At 40.6% G+C, this 20,108-nt stretch overlaps 1 protein-coding gene across 1 annotated transcript in view; it reads right to left on the bottom strand.

Moving 5' to 3' along the window:
* Positions 1-20,108, bottom strand: part of LOC139712916 (uncharacterized) — a 183,747-nt gene that overhangs the window by 136,100 nt on the left and 27,539 nt on the right. Inside the window, exon 2 of the mRNA XM_071624697.1 lies at positions 18,778-18,925. The gene's annotated coding sequence lies outside the window, so the exon portion shown is untranslated. The remainder of the gene's footprint in view (positions 1-18,777; positions 18,926-20,108) is intronic.

Raw genomic sequence — 20,108 nt, 5'->3', positions numbered from 1 at the left:
TCTTTCTTTGGTAGAGCCTTAATAGCCGGCGAACACTTAGGTTCATGATGCACGGCTGTAGTCACCATCGCCACGACAGACTTAGCTGTATGCAGGGCGCTCGTTCTAGGGAAATCGCATTCATCCCCACTGTAGCTGCTGCCGCCGTGGTCGTGCAGCGTACTGCGTGCTTGCGTACTATCATCTGTAGCACACACATCCATGTCCCCAAACGGCACACCACCGTGGTTTTCTACGGTACAAGCCGTGCCAACATGGCCGGCATGTAGTTACTGTTGTTGGATACGAGTAGGCTGAGACGGCAGTATTTCCATGACCTTTTCAAACATGGATTCGAGTTTAGAAAGGCGGGAAAGCACCTCCGCGTCCGTCTTCTCTTTAGGGGGGGCTGCCTTCTTACTTAGGCCTGGTTTGGTGGGTTTCTTAAGGGTTTTCCCATTCCCTTCTTTCTTTGGTAGAGCCTTAATAGCCGGCGAACACTTAGGTTCATGATGCACGGCTGTAGTCACCATCGCCACGACAGACTTAGCTGTATGCAGGGCGCTCGTACTAGTGGTGCCACCCACGACAGGCTTAGCTGTATGCTGTGGGGGAGCGGAAAGCGGAATTTCCATCCCGCGATATCTCGTGAATAAAAATCCTCTTCTGAAGCAAAGTCAGCTCTAACTGAGCTATAGATGATAACAATCCACAATATGATAAGATATTGCGACGATGCACAGTAAAAAGGACGAATAAAACTTGATTTAGACTGCGATGAGGGAACTTAGTCCCTCGTGCAAAACGTGTGAAGAAGCAATATGACTACGCGCACATTGAGCGGGCTCTCTTACTGACTCACTGTGAGTTCTGTGAGTTCGTAAACTCACGAAATTAAAAAAAAAAACATTTCAGGATCATAACCTCGACTTCCTGGAACTGGCCGACCGCTCGTAATAAAGCGCTCGTAACGGCCAGATAATTTGTGGCTCCTTACTTCTTCGGATTCAAAAAGCAGGAAAAAAAAAAACTGTTGTCAAAGTCTCTTAAACGAATACAAAAACATGAAATGTTATGATGCTTACAAAACAATAACTACGATGAAAGAAAATAAGGAAAGAAGTCAAGCATGAACATATCTGTTTAACTGACTGCAGAACATGTTAAATTAGATGGCCAGAAATCAATTTGAATGAACGAGCGCAGCATGTGATTACGTGACTATTATCATTATGAATTTATGAATTAATGGATAGTGGAATGGGTGCTTGTCTCAGGCCTCGAATTAACCGACGGCCACCGACGGCCATGGCCGTCGGTGCCCCTCTCGTTGGCCGCAATGCCTTTTGTTTTTTGATCAAAGTTACGGCCCAAAAAAATGTGCCCTTTTTCTTGGGGCCGTGGTGCCCTTTTAGAATGAAAGTTATTATCTATGACGTATGATATGCCCTTTCTCAAAGTCTCTTTAATAAGCTTGAACAACTTTCCTGATCTCAAATATCATACCTTCAGTTCACTCTCGTCCCGATATATCTGATTCAAACTCAAAGTATCTTTCCGAGATACGAGACGACGTGTACGTACATGTACGCCCGATTGGCTTTTACCGTCCCGACTGCCTCCGCAGCGCAGCGGCCGCGAGTATGTACTAGCTAGGCAGCGCATACTAGTATTCAGATAGAGTAGTAAAGAGTGAACTCCAAGTTCACCAAGAAAAAAGAAAAATCCCACGATGCCAAGGTGTGCCAGACTGGGGAATGGGGAGGGGTGGAGAGAGAGAGACCAATCAACATAAGAAACCGCGCGTACTGGCGCATTCTTGGAGGTCATGAACTGTCTGTCACAGACTGATCATAGCAATCTACACGCGCGCAAATTCCTTTGCCTTGTGGTTTTGCCAGCCAGCTGTCGGAATGTGCTTTGAAGTTTCATGGCAGCCTGGCCTGGCTGGCCTGAAAGGGTGTCGAGTTTCAATCAATACCTACTGGTAGTTATTCCTGTTTTGAAAAATTTTGTTTCACCTGATAGAAACGCGGAGATCGGGAATGTGTTACAGCTGTAGGGAAGAGGTTTTTGTTGTGTGTTGCACTTTGTGTGTGTGTGTGTGTGTGTGTGTGTGTGTTTGTTTGTTTTTCTCGGTTTGTTTTTCTTCTTTCTTTTTTCATAAACACCAAACATGCCCTTTCCAATGTGGCCTTGGTGCCCCTCTGACTGACTTAAGTGCCCTGGCCTCTTGGAAAAAGTGCCCTTTTCTAAATGGCCTTGCCCCTCCAAAATCCTATTTCGAGGCCTGTTGTCTTATATATGGATTTCAGTTGAAAAAGTGTTATTTAGAATAAGGTTAGAGGTAATGTGAATGTTTCAAAATTAATTTGAATAAAGAGATTATGACATTGAACTACCATGTCATCTAGGCGAAACTTTTGCTAAATTCAACATTAAAGAATTTGATTAAAAGAGGTGCGAAATTGGCCCGGATGCAGGGCCCTTGACAGGTATAGCCCCAAGGTATTCCCACCCCATATGAATTAAGTGTTTTTAGGTGAAAGGAGTCATGTATGCCTATTTTCCTTGGCAATGGAATTAACAGCTGAGATACGTAAAACACAAACTCATCCAGTTATTTTTATTCTTTAAGGGGCCCCCAGCCAGTAGCTGGAAAGTGCTCCCGTATTATTTTATTCTAAGTGAAAAGAATCACAGCAGCTATAATTTCTTTTGCAATGGAAGTAGTACTCAACGACGTATCAAAAACACCGAAACCAGTTATATAGCTGTACGGGGCCCCACGGAGTGTTCCTAAAGCGTCCCCACATGTAATTCCACTATCAAGATCTGCATCCCAATCTATTCAATCTGTCAGATCGGGAGAGAGCGGCAAAAGTGTACAGGGACCGGGAGCATCGTAGCAACAGCGTTTGGGTGATGGGGTTGGATCTGGCAATTTTACAGATCGCGAAGAAATTTTGAACTGGTTCAAAATTTCTTTCCCATTTCCCCATCAAGATTGACCTATTTTGAATCGTAGCTCAAACGGGGAGAGAGCAGTGACAGTGTAAATACCGCGGCATGAGCGTAATAATTCCAGGTTTTTCTGACCGTAGTAACAGCGGCACAAGAACGGGAAGTAGTCTAAACTAGACACCGACGACATGGTCCTGCCCGCTGCTGCGCCGCTTTCTTGATCAAAGCACGACCTTCCCGCTTTAACGACACTCTCTCACTAAGTTCTCTACTCTCATATAAAATCAAGGCCTGTTCCTACGATGCTTCATTCCTGCTTCGATAACGCTGTTGGCCGCTTTAGCTACGCTGTTCCTATGCTTTCCCAGACTCAATTACGCATTTCTTCCGCTCCCGCCGCTCTAAAATCGAACGTAGCCGATACGCTGGAAAATATTTGCCAGAACAGCAAAACTGATGATGATGAGGAGGACGTCGTCGTTGTCGCGAAAATGAAGACGAAGGAGCGCATATCTAAGAAGAAGAAGAGATGCAAACAATAAAGAGAATAAAGCAAAACACTTTGGAGCTTCTGGGGCCCCGGCCATGCAGGATAAACTATCTGACTATGGTATTTTGGATATCCGATGGGTACTACTTCCATTGCAAAAGAAATTAGCCGTGACCCTTTTTGGCTGGATGAAACCAATATGTGTGTGTGTGTGTGTGTGTGTGTGTGTGTGTGTGTAGGGGGCACTTTGGGGCTACTGTCTGGGGCCCCGTACAGGATAAAATAACTGGCTTTAGTGCTTTGGATATCTCTGATGAGTACTACTTCCGATTGCAAAAGAAAGTAGCCGTGTCCCTTTTCAGCTGAATAAAATCAGTGTGTGTGTGTGTGGTTTGGGGGGGGGGGGGAAGGGGTAAGGGGACAATTTGGGGCTACTGTCTGGGGCCCCGTGCAGGATAAAATAACTGGCTTTGGTATTTTGGATTTCTCTGATGGGTACTACTAAAGAAAGTAGCCGTGACCCTTTTCAGCTGAATGAAACTATTGTGTGAGTATGTGTGTAGGGGGAGGGGGGGCACTTTGGGGCTACTGTCTGGGGCCCCGTACAGGATAAAATAGCTAGCTTTGGTGTTTTTTATATATCTGATGGGTACTACTTCCATTGCAAATGAAATTAGCCATTACTCTTATCAGCTGAATAAAGTCAATGTGTGTGTGTGTGTGTGTTTGTACGTAGGACTTATGGGGGTGGGGCACTTTGGGGCTACTGTCTGGGGCCCCGTGCATGATAAAATAGCTGACTTTGGTGTTTTGGATATCTCTGATTGGTACTCCTTCCATTGCAAAAGAAATTAGCCGTGACTCTTTTCAACTGAATAAAATCAATGTTTGTGTTTGTTTGTACGTAGGGCCTATGGGGGGTGGGTCTCTTTGGGGCTACTGTCTGGGGCCCCGTACACGATAAAACAGCTGGCATTGGTGTTTTGGATATCTCTGATGGGAACTACTTCCATTGCAAAAGAAACTAGCCGTGACCCTTTTCAGCTGAATAACACCATATTTGTGGGGCCCTTTGGGGCTACTGTCTGGGGCCCCGTACAGGATAAAATAGCTGGCATTGCTGTTTTCATGATAAGTACACCCAAAGGAACAATATCCACCAACTTTTGTCCGTGACCCCCTTCGGCTGAATAAGTCAATTTTTCGGGGTCCCTTTTTGTGGCCCCTAGGCTTACAGTACAGGATGTGACTTGCCAGCAATTCATTTTATTGACCCTTGGCCACATCCTTATATGATGAGACCATCAAAAAGTGTGACCCTTTTCAGCTGAATAAATGCTCTGGGCCCCCGGTCCACTATTGTTTCTTGTGTATGCCACAAGCTGAAAACAATCATCTGTGAATGAAACTTGGTAAGGCTATGTAAGTCCAGTGGGCGTTCCACAAAACTTGTCATCGCTGACAACTATCATAAGTAGCTGAAATCTTTGCATCTGACAATACATTTTATCAAACTTTCCCCTGGAGTTGATGAGGATCATGATAGTGGAGGGCGCAAGGGATTTTTGGTTCAAATTTTTCCAAAAGCACCAAAATTTGGCACACATGTAGCCCAAACCATAATACTTCGATTTTTGATGGGCGCCAAGAAGGGCGCTCTCTGGGGCGGCCATATTGGCAAAATCCAATATGCGAATCCAATATGGCCGCCATATAGGTTTAAAGGTCACTTGCATTTGAAAACATAAAAGGGTTACAATCATTTAAAAAGTCAGGATAAGAGGTTTTCTGGGTCAAGAAGTTCGAATCTGAAGTTATTTTATGGTCTGAAGTCAATTTATCCTTATAAGGTCACCTTGAGGTCATTTAGGGGTCAAGCAATTGTATTCATAACAGTTTATTGAAAAAATGGCTTGGCCATGGTCAATATTCCAGGAATGCCAGCCTTAGTAATAGAATTGCAGTTGTCGACGGCTGAAAAATGGCGTATTTCTTGTGAAGGGCGCCCTCCGGGGTGGCATATTTGCAAAATCCAATATGGATGCCACCTACGTTTAGAGGCCAGTCCATAACAAAAAAAACCCTTTAAAGTGTTACAATAAGTGAAGTTGTTTTTATGGTCTGATGTCAACTTTTCCTTATAAGGTCTCCCTAAAGGTCATTTGGGGTCAAACCATTATATTCACAATAGGTAATTCAGAAAATGGCTTGCCTATATATAGTCGATATAGGAGGAATTGCAGTTGTTGAGGGCTGTGAGAGAGGGAGAGGTGGGCTTTCTCATGAGTAACATCAATATATCTGCTTTCATGTTAAGATTTCAAACACTAGGTATACACTCCTGAATTATAATAAGAACCCCTTTCTGAGAGTAATTAGGTTTAAGGGATCTTACTCAGATCCTTATTTCACAATCAAATTTGAAGACTTGCTAACCCTTCAATTTCATTTTTAATATTTACTTATGGTAATTCTTTTCTGCATCATTCAATTATGACCTGTTATAATATGGCTACACAAGCTTTTAAGTGAGGTTCTGTCCAAAACTATGGAATATCATAGTTCATGTCACAATTATTCCATTAATTATTTTTACATTACAAAAGAGCTAGTTAGAATTATGGGTAATGCCCTTTAAAAGATTTTTCAAGATTTGATTATTGGATTATTATTTTCATCTTCATCTGCAAGGAATGCAATAAAAACATACATAATGAGAAATAGAATCCTATTGCTACCTAATATATTAATCGTTTAGCAATAAGGGGGAGGGGGGGGGGGGGGGGGGCTACTCTCTATATTACCAGCATCCTTGACGTTGCCACTAAAAAGAGAAGTGTTTTTATTTCTCTGGTGCAGTTCAGGGATCCTCAATCACAATAGATATTCATAATTCAGATTTAAATTCAATGGAATAATAATTATGAAGATCACTCCTAATCTGGATGAAAAAAAAGAAAAAAATCTGTCGTGTTCAAGAGGGTTTTAGTACATCAGGTTGGCATCAATTTACTATTTTCGAACTTGTGTAAGAAAGTTCGATTCTAAAGTCCTTATAGGAAATTTATGTGCCTCCACAGCTAAATATGCCGTTCAGAGAACATGACGGTCCTGGTGCCGCCATGTAGGGAACAAGCATATTTCACAGGTGCCACAGTGACGCCATTAACAGGGTGCAGATTAGATATGCTATAGTACAACTTTCGTGACACCTTCAAGGGTCTATTAAGATTCTATCCAAAGTGCTTGGACGCAAATTGGTATAATATCACAAGACTTTATAAGTTGGTATCTCGTTGGTCTGAAGACTATAGGTTGCAACTCTACTCTCCGCAACATCTCTACGACGCACGTCTCCTGGAGACGAGCTCAATCTCCAGGATTCGCAGGAGAATCGAACATTTCCGATTTTTGCAGAGACTATTTCCGTCTTCCAGCTTGTCTCCGAGACGTCTCTGCGAAGTCTCCATCACTGTGGCCATGTCGTGGGGACTAAATTTGTCTGCAACATCTTCGAGATGACCCCCCGCATCTTGGGGAGACCATAATAACATAATGGCGACGAAAGGGAGAAGTCGCTGACAAAAGACGTCTCTGATAAGTCCCTGCGACTGCAAAAGCCGTGCCAACATCCCCATGACTTCCAAGCAAATAAGCTGTCCCTTTGTTTGAAGACGTCTTGGACGTCGCCCTGGAAATCGCGTTAGTTGTGACAGCGAAAATAATTTCTTTGAGATGCTGGCATTGCGACAATGACTCCTCCCATCAGATAGGCCCTCAATCCCCTCCCCCCCCCCCCCACTTTAAGTTTGCAGCAATATCAAACTACTGACCATGGCTCGTCTGACACCTGCCCTACATTGTGCATTTTCACCTTCATTCATTTCATTAATTTTTTTTCATTTCCATGTTTTCCACCTCCCAATGCGTGCCTTGAAACAGCTGTCGTGCAGAAGAATAAAATTTGACACTGAAGCATTGCGGAGAGTGGCTGATAGTACTAGTAACTGCCATGTACCTGTGCCATCTTTCCTCCAACTCCACTCCCTGAAGTCAGGGATCACATCAGATAGGGTGGTTTCTGATGATCTGCTCCCACATTATGACGAGATGATGCCTACCCTCGTTGACGCAGGCTGCCCCATAAACCTTGTTGCTCATCAGTCCTTGCTGGACATGAGCACGATTTAATATTAAAGTAGTTAATGTGTCAGTAAGCTCTGGTTTGCTGACCCCATACTACTTATAATAGGCATTTTGCATGCCACATCAAAGCAAGTCTGAAGTAATGTCGCACCCTGTCAGTCGGTGCCTGATGTTGGGCTCTGGAAGAGAGGTATGCTGTACAGAAAGAAGAGCTGAAAAGGCCTTTATCTTTTCAATACCACGACCCACCCTAACTCCCTTAGATCAAAGAGATTAAAAAAAGCACACTACCAAAAATGTGATGTTATGCTCATCCGTGCGATTGTATACTGTTTTCAGAAAATGCTTTCAAAAAACATTATGTCATCCTTTGTGAGGATATCTTTGCGTAGATCGCATCTAAGTTGTTGGAAAGCTGAAGGGTTGTGAGATCACAATTCCTGTTGGATATTTCCCTCTTGAATCAGGTTCTCAGGATGAGTTGTCTGTCCCATTTATTCTTGGATATCTGTGCGCTGATAAATGATTTATTTTTCAATCTTAATTTTCAGGAAGCCACTACGCTCCTCCAATCATAATTTGATATTTGAGTGGTGCCATCACCATCTCTTGTCAGAGGACTGCACAGTGTTGCTGCGCAAAAAGATTATTTTCTTCAGGATCAGTATCCCATACAACATCAATAGACGTTCAGTTTCCCTAGTTATTTGCACTTTCAGTAAAGAAATGGTTTCGTTTGATAAAAAGAGAATAAAAAAAAGATAAGAAAAAACCTTCAGCTGAATTGTCTTCACCTACTCTGATATACGATACTGCCATTAAAGGACTTTAATGATCGAAATTTGTTAACTGCCCCTAGAATACTGGTCTGACCTGGATTGCGGAGCTTGATTCCCCGGAAGCAAGGGAGAGCAGGCATACACCAATTTCAGCAGGAGGAGAATCATATCGCTTGCCAGATGGAAAGTTATATAATTGACCATGAAAGGTGACGAGGTGGCTCAGTCGGTAGCGTATGGCTTGTGGTCTAAAGACTTGTGTTCCGGCGCAAGTTCGAATCCCACTTATCTCAAGTCTAGCTGAGCAATGGTGTGTGTTGTCATACCGTCCCCTCTAGTAGAGGCACAACACTTTGCACCTCGTCACTTGGATATAAAAAGTGGAAGTCCCTTGTGTGAAAGAATCACAAACCCAGGCACATCAAAAGATCCTGAATCGGCATTCCGTTATCGGAAAACTCAAGGTGCATAAACCGGTAAAGTGGTCCACCCCAAGTACATACAACTGACCAGCTAGTTGCATACGTGCTATCCAGCTATCTCGTCAGAAGGAAAAACGAAGACAAAATAAGATTAGGCGTGTTTATTACCCTCTTTTCCATTGCACCCTGATTCGGCACCTTGGAATAGGATGGTGGCCATTTTTAAGCATATATATATATACATATATATATATATACATTGAAACAAAGAAAGGGAAAACTGACCAGAAACAATAGATAAATAGTGAAAACTTTGAGCAAAGAAAATGAGAAAAGAAAACGAAACCGATGGAAGCCCATTTTCTGTGCTCAAAATTTCAAAATATACACGCATATATATATATATGTATATATATACATTATATGTGACCCGCTACAACAAAAGGGTCCTAAAGTCGCGCACGGTCGAAGCCGTGAAAATCGAGTTTGAAGTCAGAGCATCAAAATTGGTCAAAACTTACGATTTTCTGATTTTGACATATTATTGTAGTCTGACATATCTTCTATCATCTGTCGAAATTTTGAAGCAAAATGGTGAAAGGAAAGACCAAAAAATAGCGTTTTTCTGGGCCGTGTTTTTTGGCGTTTCAACGAGGCAGAAACTGGTTCCAAAATTTGGATTGAGCGCCACAGATAGGCTCCGCCCCTAACAACGACCAGAGTGATCTCATTGGTCAGTTTGCTGCTTGCCGCTAACCGAAGCGTGAAGCTCACACACTGCCCAGTCGACTGGTGCGTGCAGGCGGGGTGCGCTATGCCAAGCCGCTTCTCCTGGCATCCTGGTCACTGATTGGTCGGTGAGGAGACCGCCGACGCTGTGCTTGAATGAGCATTTCGGGAGTTGCTAGGGCTTGCCTTCTATTGTCCGGAGGTGAAAACTGACTTGCGTGTCCCTTGATCGCGATTGCGTCGCAAGGAAAGCTTTTAGAGTGCTTTTCTTGAAACAGTGATTTCCCAGACGTCTCGACATGCTCTCTTTTAAACATCGATATCTCCGCAGCCGATTATTTTTATAAGATGTGTTATATATCAATTTAAAGCAGAAAGATTAGGAAATTATGCCATGCAATTTTCAAATAATTGACCTCGCCAGACTTTAGGATCATTTTGTAGTAGCGGGTCACATATGTGTATATATATCTTAAATATAATTTCTTCATTTATTTGTCATAATCATTATTGATATGTAGGAGGATGGAACCGCTCTTAGCCCTAATTGACCACTGAAGGAGTATGGAAGAGATGACAATTGGGACAAAATAGGGGTACCAGTAAATTGCAGTTGAATGCTCAGACGCCATTTCGAAAAATGCACAAAATGCCTGATTTGACCCTTATTTGACCTTGAAAGTGACCTTGAGAGGTGACAGTGACCTTGAAGTGCAGAAATGATGTTTAGAATCACATTCTCTAACCCTGTAAATCTTCAAAATGGGATTCATAACATTAATCAACCTTTTCAATTTGTAACTGCAGTTGACCTTTAACCCGGATGGCGGCCATATTGGATTCCACCAATATGGCAGCCCCAAGGGTTTTTAATCTTGGCGCCCATCAAAAATCGAAAGAGTATGGTACAAGGGACCTAAGATCAAAATTTGGTGCTTTTGGAAGAATCTGAACCAAACAACCCATTTTGAGCCCTTAGGCACCCAACTATGAGGTCATAATCAAAGGTCAGGAGCCCTTCATTATGAAAAAGAAATGCAAGGAAATATCTTGTGACTTTGATTTTTCAAAGGCAGATGAACCACGCCACTTTGATATTACCCTAACTAGGCCGGGGGGGGGGGGACCTCCGAGGCCCCCCCTCGACGTTCCGCGCGATATATCGCAATCGCAAAAAGCTTTCGCTGCGACGTTTCATGACTTTTTTCTTTCGAGTCTCCCGCATCTTTTGACACCAAATTTGCGACGCCCGGGCACGCGGTTCCGAAGTTGCACATAAATATGTACATGCATGTCAGACCAAAAATTGCTCAAAAATGTGAATTCGTGTACAATTTCAATGCAAACTGTGCTTACAGGCAAATTCATAAAAGCATGATTATTTGGCTGTTTATTGACTAAAATCAATGAATAACATATTTTCTTGTTCGGAGCGATGTCGCGGACAAATTTTTAAAAAACAATGAAAAACATAAAGTCGAAAAACAGGGAAATACATAAGAAATTCAAAAAAACAATAAAATACTTAAGTTTTTTTTCTGATATCACAATTGTTTTTAACAACATTTGCTAAGAATACTAAAAAGAATATTTACACAAAAAATGTGCCTGTTTTGAGCTTTATTTTGTAATTTATATCAAATAGTCTGATTTTATGCATCATTATGCATAAATTAGCATAATTTAGCATAAATGATAATTTTAAAAAAAATCAACTTCATGGTATTTTAGATTACATCATAGGCAATGTGTGTGCCAATTTTCGTCGCGATCGTGCGGTTAACGGCTGAGATCTGGGGGGGGGGGGAGGCCTAGGAGGCCCCCCCCCTCCCCCCCCGCTCTATCAACTACCTAAATAGCCCGGCCTAGTTAGGGTTAATGAACGCACATTAACATGTCAATACTCAAAAAAGAAATTTTGTAAAAAAATGTGCAGATAAACTCATGATATCATATCTTGCACTAACTTTTTTAGAGAGCTTGATTGCACCATAACTTCTTGCCACCGTGTGGCAAAATATGTGCCTCTTGCCTCACTGTTTTTGTTTTGTTTTGTTTTGCTGTGTTTGTTTGTTTTTTACTACCTCATATCCCATTGACTTGTGCACTAAAAATGTTGCTGGAGTTTGTCTCATCATATCTGAGCAAGCCTTTATGAGTCATTTCGTGCAGGCAATTAGAACTCACAGTACTTCGGTATTCTGAAAGTGAAATTGATTTTTAAGAGTTTAACTGAATTTGCATTTTCTACTTTCTATATCTGTATTTGTAATAGAAAATAAATTAGAGGTCTAGGGAAATTTTTCTGTTTTTTGTTAGACTATATACTATATTTGGGTCACTTGCTTTTTAAATACATGTTTCATAGATGACCTTTTTGGACGATGTGAATATTTTTGCGCACTTGCCTTTGTCAGGGTGATGTCCTGATGACGGCAAGAACTTTACTCGTGAGTGCTTTTGAAAGTCGATCCTTGAACTTTAAAGATTGTGGGCCACATATGCAGGCTGAAATTTTGAAGTTGCTTTTTAATCAGTCACGAATTAGTGAGAAGTGTTAAATTTCAAAGCTTCTTTAAGAAAAATTAGGTATAAGTGAGTTTGTATTGTGAAATTATAGTGATCATTAAGTAAAGTGGGATAAGAGCCCTTTATAAGCCTCCGCCAAGAAGTGGTGCCGGAATTGTTATGGCTTTGAGTAGTCCATCCCTCCGTGAGTGTGGTAGCTTGAAAACTGTTTAAATAATCATATGTGAATAAAACGTGGTAAGCCTATGCATGACCAAGTCGATCTTGGAATCAGATTAAAGGTCACAGTCAAATTTGTCCAGTTTTTATTTGTAACAGATTCATACAATATTATGTCTGTTCCTATTTCATTGTTTCCTCACATTTTCAGCCTGATGCTAGCTTTGATCACTACTTGAAGAGGGAAAGCAGAAGCAGATGCAGCTCTACTTGCTTGACAGAGGACGTCAGAAGGATAACATAGACCAATATTACTTCATTGTTGATCACTTGGTACTACCCTGCCCTGGTGATATCATTAAGAGTGCCTTCGATACATTGTTAAAAGCGCATTTGTTTGGTCTACCGTATGCAAAACCTCTCCTCATCCTTAGGACATTCAGAATCACCCCGAGTTCCTGAACTGAGATCTAAACTTGCAAATCAAAAATGAAGCTGCTTTGTAGGAGACAGTTTCCCACTGAAACTGTTTTTTTTTTCACTGTTTGCCTTATAAACATGGACTGAGTGATGGACAAACAATAAAATGCAGCCAGGGGGCCTGTGCACGGACATAATTTGATTCCTTCAGTGGTTTTAGAAGACAGTTAAAGAATCATCACTGTGACAATGAAATTGTGAAGGTACTCCAAATCCAGTTCTACGACAATGTGATTGAGGAACTGAGATAGAGACTGATGATATACAGTGTAGACCGATTTGAGTGACTCTTCATGGAAGTGCGCCCTCTTAAGGCGACGCCATAACTGGGGGCCGAGTCGGCCAAGCACCGTGCGTGCGTGGCAAGGGTGCCAGCAGCAGCCAGTGCTTTTACCACCCGGCGCTGGCAGCGATCGACGCGTCTGGCTTTGTGACAACTAGAGTCTACTTTTTTTTTCGCTAGCTAATCTAAAAAAAAAAAAAAAAATTAAACAACTTATATCAACTATGAGCGAATGGGTAGATGACATACAGCTGTAGCCAAAACTTGAATTTCAAGGTAAATATAGGTACGATCCGTGAATGTTTGTTGACTCTATTTCTTTTGCGATGACTTGGGTACTCGCGTGTAAGCTCCATATATTCACATTTGTGTAAGAGAATGAAAACACCTGGGGAGAACTATGGCTAGGCACAGGCAGATGTCTTGCTCGTAAGCCTAGACTGTTGAGAAGTTAACTGATATACCGTAAAGTTCCGTGTATAAGACGCACCCGTGTATAAGACGCACCCCTACTTTTGGACCTAAAATTTAAAAAAAAAAAAACGAAAATTTCCATGCAAATATTGCTTGTGTCATACATATTATTTCTGCTCAAAATTTCCCTAGAATGCAGCATGTATTTGCTCTATTTTTCGTTTCCTTTTATGCTTTCTTTTAACGGTATTCATCGGACATCGGCAAAATATGGAAGACGCAAAATGCGAGACTTGTCTCGGTACTCACTTGCTATTGTTTCGCCTTTCAATCGTGGTACATGTATCATATCGTACTCATGAGTGTACAGTACGATCTTTGCTATCATACATAGCAGAGGGTGTCTCGCATATTGACGCATGTCAGACTGGAAGGTTCATTACGAAAAATAAGAAAAACATCAACAAGTGTAGCAGAGGGATCGTACGGCGAGACGTAACGTGCGTACGGTAATTACACTCACTGTTGTTTCGCCTGGAGGGCTTACCAGTAACAAGTGTGTCTCTTGTACCATGCTTGTATGCACAGTGCTAGCCTTTTGCAAAAGGCAGCTCCCTATAATTTCAGAGCAATGGACTTGCACACACAGCGCGCAACGGGCAAGCGCGCTCCGATCCGATCGCTGTGTGCACGACGCGAGTCCATTGCAAGAGCCTCTCTAGCTCTGCAGCTGCTGCCTTTGCACAAGGCTTGCTAGCTAGCTAGCTAGCTACACAGTGTAGCTACGCTATCCTACCTGTGATGGCCTCGTGAAGAGCATGCAAATGAACGCCATGGATATGCATGCATGCTTCACACATCGTTCATATTTCATACGGTGACAATAGTGTCGATTCTACTCCGTATTTTACAGCTTTTGTCTATGGCCATATTGATACTAGTACATTGATATGTTTTACGGTATCGGTAATTTAGTAATGATACCTGTACATCGCGTATTTCAGCTACTAGGTTGGCTGTTGGTACAATGTAGCTTGGTAGACTGATACATCGGTAGCAGTGCTGTTACAGCTGTTGTCTATGGCCAGATTGATACATCGTTACTGCACAAGGCCGATGTAAGTTTATCCCGTATTTGCAGCTTTTGTGTGTGTCCAGATTGAAAGATCGCTCATTTATCCGTAAGTTTTAGTGATTGCTTACCTTCCAAACGTCGATGGGCATACATGGCCCCAAGGTGACCTTATAAAATTGGGTGTAAATTTACATGACAGATTTTTTTTCGTAATTCGACTGTACCCGTGTATACGACGCACCCCCGATTTTCAATGTTTTCCGACGAAAAAATAGTGCGTCTTATACACGGAACTTTACGGTAATTAAATACAAATAATGAATCAGAATCTTGAGCTAGATATGGCGCTATGAATAGCAACTTATCAGTTAACTTAAACCTTAATAGGCTTATACCTTTACTCGGGCCAGCGGGGTAGAATCTGTCTAACGTTTTTTAGATCTTGTCTAGAATTCTAGGCAAGAGTCCAGACTAGATCTAGACCTGTCTAGACCTATTGACTTCTAGAACCCTATATCCTATATGATTTTCAGTTGTCACTAACTTCAGGCAAGCCTAACTAAGCAAACCAAACTGAAGGCAAATCTAGGCGTTTCTAAGCCGTATAAACTTAATTTACGTCGCCTGATGTCAACAACCAAAACTTCTACTGTTTAGGTCTAAGTAACCTTGCATAACATCGCGCTATTCCATGCCTACAATTATAATCTACAAAAGTGATTTTCATATAAAACTTTCTTGGTATGATTATGAAGATGTTTGCCACCATTCATGGCAGTTTAATATTTATAAGTATCACTTTATCAAAAATTAATTCAAATCCACAGTTCCAGGCCAAAATTGAATATGGTCAATTCAATGCTGAACAATTAGTGAAGAAGTGAAAACAATATAAGAATTTAACACATCTTGAAACATTTATTTAGCTGTAGTGTAGGCTGTAAAATGTTTGTCTTAATGATATAGTATAGCAGGAAGTGTATTCTAACTTTGGTAAGCATTGCACCAAGCATAAAAAAAAATCAGTGAATTATCAAAATCTTTGATCCGAACTTGTCTTCTAAAATGAACAACATATTTTACGAATATGCAATGATAGCCTAATCAAATAGAGAATCTAGTAGGCATACGCAAAAGTTTGTTTCGAAAATCTGCATTTTTTATACCGTTGTATTTCACTAATTGTCTCTAAGTGTATAATATTCATCATGCGTCAGTAGTGTCTGAATTTCACACACTGACGTGCAGCTTTCATTTCCGGTTTTCTGTTATTTGTGCACCCAACAACTGCACAATATGTTTTCCTGATCCTTCCTTTGAAGCTTTCATTGTAGATCAATATGTCTGAATCACTCAATTTGTCCAAAAGAAAGGCATTAAATGCCGCTGAATGACTTTTCCACTGTGAGTAAACAATCACAACATTAGCGTGGCGGTCGCTGGCGCAGCGGCCGCGCCCGGCTAACTAAGCGCTATGGGTACGCTAGGCTGCTGAGCTGCCAGTGCTACTCACTGGGTAGCTACTGGCTCGCTGGAAGCTTCGGTTGGCCCCCAGCTATGGCGACCTATATACCGCCGGTGAATAGGTCATCGAAATTGAATCGGTCTATAGTTGATGAAGCAGTACGCTTTATTAGTTGATGACAGTATTGATGAAGAGGTGATTACCTTTAGATAGTCCAGGGGACATAGAACAACGAGCTTGTAACTTTTACATGTGCTAGACACCTTTTTTTGTCAGTGTGGAGTAATGCCTTACCACGGTAACATCAAATTTTCATAAAGATTACAAATACAAAATATGGATCAAGCTACTCAGTTTTAAATCAATTCTGTTGAAATTCGAGTGTCCAGAAATCTGTTGCCATGGCAACAGCAGTTTTTAAACAAATCATACAAAATTGTGTAAATCATGCTGCTCTCTTAGTTTTTTTTAGCATTTAAGTTGGAATTTGATACATATGGTCACTATAATATCTTATCGTGCTAGACACTTTTTTGTGAGGGTCATAAATCCATTTCCATGGCAACAGCATCTTTAGACAAATCATCCCAAAATATGTGGATTCAGCTAACTCCCACAGATTTTGAGCGTTTGACTTTAAATTTGGCACATGTGACCACTGAATTATATATGTGCAAATTTCATCTTTCGTCATTGTCAAATAGTGTGTTGCCATGGTAATGGCATTTTGTAATGAAAATCATATAAATTACAAGTGGATTTAGCTAACTCTCTCAATTCTTAGCATTTAACATGAGATATGACACATACATTGTGACAAGATAAATTTTAGATGTGCAAAACACATCTCCTGTCAATGTTGAACAATGCGTTGCCATACTAACATTATTTTTTCAATACAAAGCATACTAAAATATTGTGATGACTTATAACTCTCTCACATTTCAAGCATTTGACTTGAAATTTGGCACAAAAGTGTGACCACTGCAGTACGTTAATGTGCAAATGTCATCTTTTATCATTGTCAAACAAAGTGTTATCATGGCAATGACATTTTCAAATGAAAATCTTACACATTACCAGTTGATTTAGCTATCTCCCTCAGTTTTTTGAGCGTCTAACTTGAAATATTGCACAGAGAGCCAATGTAATTTTCGATGTGCAAAGCACATCTTTTGTCAACGTTGGAAGGTGTTGCCATGGTAACCATCTTTTTAAATGAAAATCACACAAAAAATACTGTGAATTGGGTAAGCTCCCTCAGCTTTCTAGCATTTGACTTGAGGTTTCGCACATGTGACCAGTGTAATCTTTAAATGAGTAGCACACTGATGTCAGTGTTGAACAATCTGTTGCTATGGTAACACTTTTTTTTTTTCAATAAAAGGCATACGAGAATATTGTGGATTGAGCTAACTTTCTCAGTTTTAGGTGGGGGTATCAATCACATCCAGTTCTAGTTGAAAATGTTGGGCCAAGAAGGCCTAATGTGTGTCATTTGAATATTTCAATGATCTGAATGTCACATGCTTGTATCATTACTTGCAATAGCATTGATCAAAAGAAAGAGTCTATGTTCAAATTTTAGAACCAATTTGGCTTATCTATGTTGAATATTTGAATTATACAGCTGAGCAGGCAATTCAATTTGAACATTTGAATTATGAAGCCAAGAAGATCTAATACTAGTATGAATTCCATTTGAAAATTCAACTTATAGTGCCAAGAAGGCCCAAGGTATTCAGAGTGAGTATTTAAATTTGATATTGAGCCAACAATTCCTATAATGTATCTCATTTGCATAGATAATTAAAGAACAAACTAAAAGGGCCAAAGGTATTTCATTTTAATACTTATATTGTAGAGATGAGGCTATCATTACATGTAACAGAATTGCTGTGTTTTGTTGTGACAGGCAGTTATTAAATATTTTGATTAACTTTGTAGCACGTGACTGTCTTTCACCTACTGTACTTACATTACTGTGTCATTTTGTGCGATTGAAGTGTGAAGAGTGTGAAATGATGTCAAGATATTAACACTTCAAAGTGTTAATAAGCTGACATCACTTGGAGTTTATTTCACACTCTGAAGCGTTGAATCAACACTTTTATAGTGTTAAATAAACACCAAATGATGTGAACTTATAACACTTGGAAGTGTTAAAATAACACCATGACAGGTGTTGGGGTATAGATTCTAACAACAAATAATATTGAAGTTACACTGTCATTGGTGTTAAAGGGTGTCAAAAGAACATCAAATGGTGTCAACTTATTAATAATCTAAGCAACACCAAAAGCTGGTGTTGGTATATTTTAACATCATGGGTGTTGAACTTACACCATCACTGGTGTTGGGGTGTCAAATGAACACCATATGGTGTCAACTTCTTAACACTCTCTGAAGTGTTGAAATAACACTGAGGCTGGTGTTGGTATATTTTAACACCCACGGGTGTTGGTATCTTAACACCAGTGACGGTGTAACTTCAACACCAGATGGTGTGGTCCTATATTGAAGCTGAGCTGGTGTTAGACTTAACACCCATGGTGTTAAATCTAACACCACTGTTTTTGCAGTGCAGGCACATCCCAAGAGATGGCGTGCTGCGAACTAGGTCTGCATACGCATTATAACATATATGCATGCACCACCGTGTCTCATTGTGCCTGAGCAGTAGTGAGCGAAATGTCATACATCTTACCTACGATTTCTTCTTGTGACAAACGATTATCTTTTACCCTAGTGTTGTAGAATTCACCGCGATGGACATTGTCTTTACAAGTTTCTACATCTAGTTTAACTGCTGCCTCATGGCAGGTCACTGAAATGGAAGAATTGTTTGTTTCAATATCATTACCTGTTGCAATTGCTGCTGATTCTGTAACAGCAAGGAGACTAATGACAAAAATCCTTCGTTTCTTCGGAGATAGAGGGTGTTCCACCTCATTGGCCAGAGTGAAAGACACATTGAGCAGCGCAGTTATCACTGCAGGCACACCCAGATTCTGTCAAAAAAGAGAAAAAGAAAAAAAAAGTCATAACACAAAATTGTGGCATATCTTCCTATTGTCTCCCAAGGTGATCCATTGTAGATTATGTCACTGAAATCTGGAAACTTTTTTACCTGACATCAGGGCTTAAAGAAGAAATCCATTCCAAAATTTCATTAATTTCATAAGAGAACAAAATCCCCTCCAGCAGAACAGTGCAAAAATGATAAAAATCAAATGAAAAATAAGGAAGTTATGATATTTTGACATTGCAAAATTTTTGTAGAGAACACTTCTTGACCAATTGTTACAAATATTCAAAATCAGCAAGCTGACAATGTCATGCTCTAACAATTTCTTATTAATTTCATATACACAAATGAAAAAAAAATCTCATATTTCAGCTGCATAAATTTAAGGCGAGTGCCAAACTGTGTCTCGCCCATTCGCATAAAAGAAATTTAAGTTTTTCTAAATCCTGGAAGTTCATTGATCCCGCCTATGACCTTTGACCTTGTGGTGACCTTCAATTCCCCAAGGGACATTTATCAGCCAAGTTTGGTCACAAACAAAGATATGGATCAAAAGTTATGAGACATAATCAAAACGCGGCGTAAAAACTTAACATTGGACCCTAAAAGTTCGTTGACCCCTGTCTGTGACCTTTGACCTTGTGGTGAATGTCAGTTCCCGAAGGGAAATCTCACATCCAAGTTTGGTCACAAACGGACATATACATCAAAAGTTATGAACCACAATCGAAACGCACCGTAAAAATTTAACATTGGACCCTTAAAGTTCGTTGACCTCTGTCTGTGACCTTTGACCTTGTGGTCAACTTCAACTCCTCAAGGGACATCTACCATCCAAGTTTGGTCACAAACGAACCTATATGTCAAAAGTTATGAACCATAATCGAAACGTGCTGTAAAAACTTAAAGGACAAGTCCACCTTCATATACATAAGGATTGAGAGAATGCAGCAATATTAGTAGCACACATCGGTGAAAGTTTGAGGAAAATTGGACAATCCGTTCAAAAGTTACGAATATTTTAAGTATCTGCGCAGTCACTGCTGGAAGAGAAGACTACTACAGTGTATGATGTCACATGCGTACAACTATATACGGAAAATAAAAGGAGAATTTCACAAAACTTTACTTTTTGAATAAAGTGCACATTTCTTCGACTTGCTGCT

Source organism: Diadema antillarum, unplaced genomic scaffold (genome assembly GCF_040938485.1).
Source record: "Diadema antillarum isolate AM-2024a unplaced genomic scaffold, OU_Dant_1.0 seq00001875_RagTag, whole genome shotgun sequence".
Taxonomy (NCBI): domain Eukaryota; kingdom Metazoa; phylum Echinodermata; class Echinoidea; order Diadematoida; family Diadematidae; genus Diadema; species Diadema antillarum.
This window is presented reverse-complemented; position numbering and strand designations above follow the sequence as displayed.